This window comes from Elaeis guineensis, chromosome 5 (genome assembly GCF_000442705.2).
Source record: "Elaeis guineensis isolate ETL-2024a chromosome 5, EG11, whole genome shotgun sequence".
In the NCBI taxonomy this organism is placed as follows: domain Eukaryota; kingdom Viridiplantae; phylum Streptophyta; class Magnoliopsida; order Arecales; family Arecaceae; genus Elaeis; species Elaeis guineensis.
In genome coordinates this window covers 55424173-55433073 of record NC_025997.2, presented here as the reverse complement: position 1 = coordinate 55433073, position 8901 = coordinate 55424173, and the positions used below count along the sequence as shown (strand labels likewise).

The following is an 8901-nucleotide window of genomic DNA, read 5'->3' as shown; positions in this document are numbered from 1 at the left end:
CCTAAAAACTCTCAAGCTCAGTAGGACAAGGAACTCTAAAAGTTGGATCGGGTTCAGGTTAGTCAATTTAACTAGTATTTTAGAAAGTGGTTCAGAGATTACATCCTGAAGGAAGACGGTTTATTAATTGGTTCCATTCACTTTTCTGGCCAACTCAGTTGGTGTCTAAGAAAAACAATGGGGGGACCCCCACCAATCTTACACTTATCTGACTAGTTGAGTGGCTAGTCTGCTACTTGGAATGCTCGAAGGTGACCATAGTAGTTAGGAGCTATCTAGATCTAGGATAATCCACAATGAAGATTGATTGAACCACTTGATTGTTAACTAAAAACATCAAACCTAATTAATTCTTCTCTCTCATCTTAGGCTTAGGACTCCTTAGGTTTTCTTCTTTAGGACTCTTTTCTCTCTTCCTCCTCCTTTTCTCCTCTTCTCTTTCAAAAAAAAAAACTTGCTGAAATTAAAATTCGATGAGATTTTTTGGGTGCATGCTAGGATGCTGATCATTACCACCTGATTTACACCCACTAGACCTAGAACTAGAAAGAATGATTCGAACAAATCGAGTCAAAATCATGAATCCAAATCAAAAGATTGACCCACCATGACAATTAAAGGAGTACTTTACCCACTCATCTTACACCTACTTGCTATATATCCCGCCTCCTCCTATGGAGGTGGCACAATACTAAATTAAGTCCAGCATTATTCAAATGCTACCATCATTCTATAGACTGTCGAATGAGGATCCGTATAAATACTTGAACGAATTTCTTAAGATATGCTCCACAATAAAAATCTAAAACATCTCTGATGATGCCCTCAGGTTGAAACTATTCCCTTTCTCACTTAAGCACAAAGCCAAGTATTGGTTAAACTCCCTAGATTTCATAACTATTTCAACTTGGGACCATCTTCAAAGAGAGTTTCTCAAGAAATACTTTTCAATTGGAAAAATAAATCAAATTAGAAAAGTCATTACTAGTTTTTTCCAATTGGATGATGAACTTTTTCATGAGATATAGGAAAGATTAAGGGACCTCATTCGTAAATGCCCCCACCAAGCTATCCCCAAATGATAACTTGTTTAGTGTTTCTACGATGGTCTATCAGAGAAACACCAATAAATGATTGATGCATCATGTGGTGAGACATTCATGCTAAAGAGTGAGGATGCAGCTTGGCAGCTCTTTGAAACACTTAATGAGAACTTCTTGCATCACATGTCTGCCACTTCTAGAGAACAACCCATGTCTCAATAGAAAAGAGGTGGAATCTATAAGATTGAAAATGTTATGGATATCCACAGTAAAGTAGATGAGTTGTCCCATAAATTAGACCATCTTCTGAATACTGGACACTCTCCGATTCCACCTAACCTAGTCCATGATGTTTGTTCATTGTGTGCAAGCCCAACCCATTTTGTAAGTGAATGCCCAGTTGCACCTCAATTTTCTGAGTTCATGCACGAGCAGGTCCAACAAGCTCAAGCTCAACAAGCTTATAGACTAGAAAATGATCCATATTGAAACATTTATAACCCCGATTGGAGAAACCATCCAATTTTTTTTTTGAAAACCACAGTCAGTGGTTAGCCCTGCTGTACCTAGACCCAACTATCAGGAACTGACATGTAGGCATGGGCCATACCACCAGTTTCAAAATGCTCCACAACCATCTACCACTGGTCATAGCTCAACTTTTGAGGAGAGAGTTCTGAAAGTGCTAGAACAGTTAAAAGTTAACACCCAGACCCTTAACTCCAACATGTAATCCATTACTAAGCTAGAGATCCAAATAGGTCAACTAGCAACTGAAGGGAGAGTGGTGGGTGATGTGCATGTATTTTTAAAATTTTACAATAAAATATATATAGATTAAAGAATTTAATCTATAATGCATACATAGATCAAATCTAAATCATCATACAGAATCTATGATACGAACTAATATGCATATATGTACATCTGAAATCTAAAATTCAGCAAGTACAGGACATAACTAATCTATATTTAGATCATATCTAAATATTAATTAAATATAAAACTTCATACCTGAGTGTGGATAGTAGATCACCGCATTCAAAATCCATGGTAGATGGTTATTCTTAATGCTTGGCAATCGCACACACATCCGGCCTCTATAGGTATCTACATGAAGTCCTTGTGCAGATCAATCTCCCTAGGAGTGCTAGCTCGTGAAGACACCATCCATTGGCTGATTTGAGAGAAATATAATGTAAATGAAGAATAAGGAGATCCTTTTTTTTTCTTTCTGGATCCATGCATCTGATCTCTATAATAGAGATCAAGAGAAGAACTCTTTCTTCTCAATTTTTCATGCATAAGAGAGAACCTTTCTATCTTCCTTTCACGTCTTTAAGAAGAACTTTTCTTCTCTAATTTTTTATGATAAAAATTATATCTAATCTGATTTTTCATACAAAAAATGATATGAAATCTTGAGATCTAAAAAAATCCAAAAGAGGAATCCAAGAGAAGAACCATTTTTCTCTCTTCTTCTTCCTTTTTCTTCTTGATCTAGAACTCTAGAAAGCCTTAAACATCCAACCATATTTTTTTGATATTTTTCTTTTAAATTCTCATGTTAAAAATTAGATCTAATTTGATTTTTATCTTGAAAAAAAATAAAAAAGAATTTGAAAGAAGAACTCCTTCTTCTTCAAGGCTGCGCATAAGAAAGAAGATCCATCTTTTTCCTTGATCTAAAACTTCAAGAAGCCCCAAACCCCAACCAATTTTTTTTAATATTTTTTCTCTAAATTTATATGTTAAAAATTAGATCTAATCTGATTTTTATCTTAAAAAAAAAAATTTAAAAAAATCTGAAAGAATAACTCCTTCTTCAAGGCTGCGCGCAAGAAAGAAGACCCTTCTTTTTCTTTGATCTTTCTTTCCTTGAGAAGAACTTTTCTTTTCTAATTTTCTACTGTATAACCAGTAGAAAAAACTCTCTTTGATACCCAAAAATTAATAAGAAAAAATCAAGAAAACATACCAAGAAGAAGAGAACAAAGTGAATGTTGTGAGCTGGATCTTGGAGCATCCAACTCTTGGACGCCCCCGTCCTTGTTTTGGGTGACCATAAAGAGGAGATGGGGTGCCTCCTTTTTCATGGGAGGAAGAGAGGAGAGGGATGTGGTGCTTCTTCATGGGGCATGGGGTTTCTCACGATAAAAATTGGGGTGTGGAGAATTAATTATCACATGCGGTGGCTTTGTTTTGAGTTTAGTCATATTTTCAAATAGGATTCAAGATCTTGATCAAATTATAACTAATTCTTGGATCCAATCCTAGTCAATTTAAAAGTTAGTTATAATAAACTAACTAATTGAATCCTAGCCCAATTATTAGGCTCCAATTGAATCACAATTAGTTAGATGAAAATCTCATTGATCCAGGGATTAATTCTTAATAGATTCAGAGAAGCTATTTGATAATAGGGCTAGATCCAATCAAGCCTATTATCCAATAGGATTTGATCCAATCAAAACTTATTACCAAACCAATCTTGTTAATTTGATTTTGTATCCTTGAGATTAATTAGAGAAAGCCCTGTTATTCAATAAGGCTACATTCAATTAATCCAAATCCAATCTAATTGAATCCAATTCAATTAGATTTAATCCAATCTCTATTGCTCAATCAAATTGAGCTAAGTAACAATCATATTGTTAATTAATTATTTCTCTAATTTACTAACCATTAGTAAATAATTATTACAACTTTTGCATAGGATTAATCATCAATCAAATTGATAATTAAACCTATCAATGATTCATAATCGTCGATCAGCCATTTGATCAGACAGATACTTCTTTGTGTGTGATCCCATAGGTTCAAACTTAAGTCGATAGTACAAGAACAATTTTTGTACTAATCGATGTAACTATCTAGCAATGGGATCCGACAGCCGGATAAGCCGAATATATGCCTAGCAATACTCTAGAACCCATGTGGATATAGTTACTATATAATTCATTCTTTTGACACTTGATGCTCAAGGATGATTTTGGGTTAAACTGTTAACCCAAGAAGAGTGGTCCACATTGTGTCTCAACCTCAAAAATTCTATGACTCCTCACTAGGACTACTTTGATCAAAGTTTTGCTGAATTAAAATACAATGATGCATCATCTCTAATTTTACTTGGAGCTGTCAATTCCATCTTGACTTGCACTCAGACTTTACAAGTACTTAACTGCACCCAGAAACCTTCCATCATCGAATTAGAAATTTAGGTAGTCTGACATCAAAGCACAGTGAGTTGCTTGCAAGTCACCGAGATAGCCTCAGGTCTGAAAGACATATATATCCATATCCCATCAAAGGAATCCTTAACAGTAGAGTGCTCCGAAAGTGGCAAGCTCAATAAAATATACTCCTACATATCATCCGTATGCCATACCCATGTCACTACACATCTTGGTTAAGAGGAAAACCAACTAATGTGGCATAAAATGACCTATACTCGATACAGTTATCGTCCTTATGACAATTGTATCATTTGATCGTGAGCAAAATTTAAGAACCACATGATAAATTCTTCTTTATCATTTTGGATTAAGTTCTATGGACTTCATCATAACATATGAATTCTATTTTAGAAGATATATTCCTTATGATGAATCTACCAGATAACATTTATCATTTTATAATTCATATACTTATATGAAGCACAATCATCTATAATCTTGATGATTGACTTTAAGACACATTTTCCAACAACTCTCACTTAGACTAAAGCCAATCAGATTGGTATCAAATATTCATCTTCTATTTTAGATCATCGAACTCATTAGATCTGATTACTCTAGTCAATAGGTCCGTCAAGTTCTCCTTTCAGTCGATCTTCCTAAAGTTGACTTTATTTTGTTCTTATCGAACAAGTTGATTCCAATGCAGAAAGTATTTGGTTTACAGATGGAATATCAATTCTTTAGCTTGAGCTATGGCTCCAGTACTATTGTCAATACAGAAAGACTGGACCGTCAATGGAGGATGCCACTCCATGCTCGCTGATGAATTTTCATAACTAAACAACTTCTTTACCAGCATCAAATGCTGCAAGAAACTCTATATCGCAAATAAAATTGGCTACTAACTATTGCATGGAACCTTTCCAGCATGTCGCTCATCTTTTTAGGATAAAAACACAATCTGACATAACTTTATCATTCCCATCTGACTAAAAATTGAAATCAATATTCTACAAGTTTTAAGTCAGATTCTCCATAAACGAACCATTGGTCCTTAATATTTTATAAATATTTAAAGATGGTTCTTATAACCTTCTAAATCTTTATGAAGAATAGAGACGTCAATCAAGCTTTTATTCTCTGTAATGTAGGGATGTCATTTCTGATTAAGAAAATTTCATCCAAACAACACAAAAAATAATTTTACAGAACTATTAGCCTATTTGTACATATAGGATTCTACTTCATTTTTAATGAAGCCACATATTCAAAATATTTATTCTAACTCTGAGAAGCTTGATTCAATCTGAATGGACTTGAGGATTGCCATAAGAAAATCATCTCGTCATAGTCAATACTATAGCTTTGATAAAATCTTTTGATAATTAGATAGAATTAATAGGTCTCCACCTTTCAATCTGCACCTCTTATCCATCTAAAATCTAATCACACCTTATGGGTCTTACCCCTTCAGGTGAACCAACGAATGTCCATACATTGTTGATCTTTATGGACTTCATTTCAGATTTAATGGCTCCAAGCCACTTCTCAATGTTAGATCTCTGTATTGCATCCGTATAGAAGATCAAATCTCCATCTCGAATCTAGAAATCAAAATTTTGTTCGGCTGATACGGTACTCTACTATATCTATTTAAGGATGCCTTTACATCGGGTTTCAGATTTGATCTAATTAACTCTGATTCCGTTGGTTTGTGTCAGAGTTGATTCTTCTACCTATCAAGCTTCATCAAGCTTGCTCTTAATGGCATCAGTTCCTTCACCAAAATTTTTTTTTTCAAAAAGAATACCTTAAGATTCATGAACATCTCATGTCCATCAGAAAGGTAGAATAAATACTCTTAAATAATATTTATCAGATCAAGATCCAAGCTAATCAATTTGTAAATATTTTACATAAATTCGACACCCCAAACCTTAAGGTAAGAAAGTATCAAATTACCCAAGTCCATATCTCATATGGAGTTTTGGTGATCGATTTGCTCCGAACATTCTCGAGCAAATATCAAGTAGTCTCTAAAATATGATCTCAGGTAGACCAGCAAATTTTATAGTGGACTGAACCATGTCTAACAAGATTCAATTCTTCTTTTCAGACATCTTTTTAAATAGTGATATTTCAGGAGAGGTCCATTAAGAGAGAATCTAATTTTCTTCAAGATATATCAAAACTTACTATAAAGGTATTCACTTCATCAATCAAACTGATGAATTCTAATATTCTTTGCAGTTCATTTTTCTACCTCATTACAAAATCATTTGAACATTTTAATTGATTCAGATTTATGCTTCATAAGCAAGACACACCCATGTTAAGATAGGTCGTCAGAGATTTTAATGAAGTAGTAAGCCCTCTTCTGGCATTAATATTTGTGTGTAAATACATCAATATGTACCATAACTTAGAACATCGCTGGCTTATTCACCCTTTCCAATAAAAGATTAATAAGTCTACTATACCAAAAACAAACTTCAATCATATTGTCTAATCTAGGATGCTAGTCAGATGTGTACACTACACTAACAGGCTATGGTATTGAGTTTATGTGATTTTCAATTGTCTACTCATTGTTGTAGTATCATTCACAATGATATTACAATAATTATACTTATTGACACCATCAATAAGATTGGACAAAAGTGACAATTATTTAAAATGACATCTTTAGGATTGAAAATAAGTTCGATGATTCCTAATGTTAAGACTGGAATAGACTTCCATGCCATGCATTCAGGAGTCTCTTGCCATTTTTAAATCTTCTACTATCCTGAAGTCTTTTACAACTATTTGCAAATATGACTTTCACTATCAGTATCCTATACCCTGATAGCAGTATTACCAATCAAAAAACTTCAAAGAGTTATCACGTAACACCTTGACCAGCAACAATTTGCTGATTTCTCTTTTAAGCCTGTTTTGGTTAGTCTGAGACTTCTTGATTAATTCACTTAAAAAATTATATTCAACTTTTGATATTGGCTATCGAAGTTAGGTCTGATAATGTTGTCACTGTTTAATAAAGTGATAATTTTCTAGCCATTTCTGAAAAGAGAATAATTGACCTTTAGTATATGAATTATTTTAAAACTAAAGACTTGGACTTTAGTTTACAAGTTCTCCCACTATTTTATACGAATTGATAACCTTTACCTCCAATTTGAAGAATTATCTTAATTCTTTAGTGGGTACTAGAATCCACACAGACTGTATATAGGCACGAGTATGGTTTGGCCAACCTATATGCATCTACGGGTAGGTTCTTAACTAATTATTTATTTAAATAATTTTTAGTAATTAATTTTACCTCAGATTTTATTTCAGTAGGTGATAGGCCTCCATTGAAAGTCTTGATTAGGTCCAACCATTAATATGAACTTAATGATTCTAACTAATGAATAATTAGGCTCGAGTATGGCTCGATCAATCCAACCATTCATCAAATAGTACAACAGTCATCATATGATGAATAATAATTTCATCATTCAGAGAAACACCAGACGGATGGTGCCTGCAATGTCAATCAGAAATAAAGGACCCATTACCATTTACCTTAATGAGAGGCCATGATCTAGTTATCATCATAACTAGCTCATTTTATGGACCTAATAATTTAGAGAATTTGGTTAATATATCTTAGAGGATATTAGTCAACCTACAAGTCATAATCCTTCCATTGGCTTCACCAAGTCATGAGAAGGATTAGTGACTAGTGGGTCCAACCGACATGTCGTAGATCCTCTCACTGGCTTTACCAAGTCATGAGAAGGATTAGAGATAAGTTGGTCCAGGGCACCTAAATCAATCATATTGATTAACCTTAACAACATGGATCAACTCGAGTCACCTGGTGATTTATTCAGCCTAATAACTCTGGCTCAACCTTTGAGCTTGAATCAAGGTCCATTTAATTTGATCAAAGATATGGACTCGATCAACTACAACTATTATTTTTGATCTAGAGTATCCTTGATCTAATCTAAATCAATTATTGGTTAGATTGGATCAACTACTTTTTTTAGTCTATTAAGTCTTTGATTCTAACCTTAGGTCTAACCCAATTAAAAGGACCTGATTTGAGATAACCCATGCCCCATATTTTATGCAATGTCATTAGATCTTTAATCATAATTCTAGATCTAAAATATATTTTTTAATTCTTAATTAAGTATAGCATCAATATGGGTTAAGATTATGAAATAATTTCTTATGTAAATTTTTTACATTAAATCATAAAATCTTTTAGATCAAACCTAAATTTTTTTGATTTTCAATCAAAGTAATTTTGATTAATCAAGATTAGATATAACTAGTTTCTTCACAATTTATATCACATACAACAATACCTAGGGTTTCAAGATCTAGAGTTTTGCAAGAAAGTAAGTTTTCTCTTTTTGCTTTCTTCTTTATGAGACCTCACAGTGGCACCCCTACATGTCATGAAGAGCACCCTATTGAATGAAAAGAGTAGGTCATGTAATCTTACTTGCTCCTATGACCGGACGGCCTAGTGATTACCCAACCCAAGTACTTTGCTATTCAAAATATATAATCTAATTCACATATGATATATGCAAAAATTTAGATCAAATCTAAATTGTATTAGATCTGATTTTACATTAAATCATATTTAAAATCAAATCATAATACATCTCATGCAT

The 8901-nt window shown here is 33.4% G+C and overlaps 1 non-coding gene across 1 annotated transcript; it reads right to left on the bottom strand.

Moving 5' to 3' along the window:
- Positions 1 to 966: 966 nt before the first annotated feature.
- On the bottom strand, positions 967 to 1072 carry LOC114913329 (small nucleolar RNA R71). The gene has a single exon (XR_003799345.1). It is a non-coding gene; the product is annotated as a small nucleolar RNA R71 (small nucleolar RNA).
- Between the last annotated feature and the right edge of the window lie 7829 nt (positions 1073 to 8901).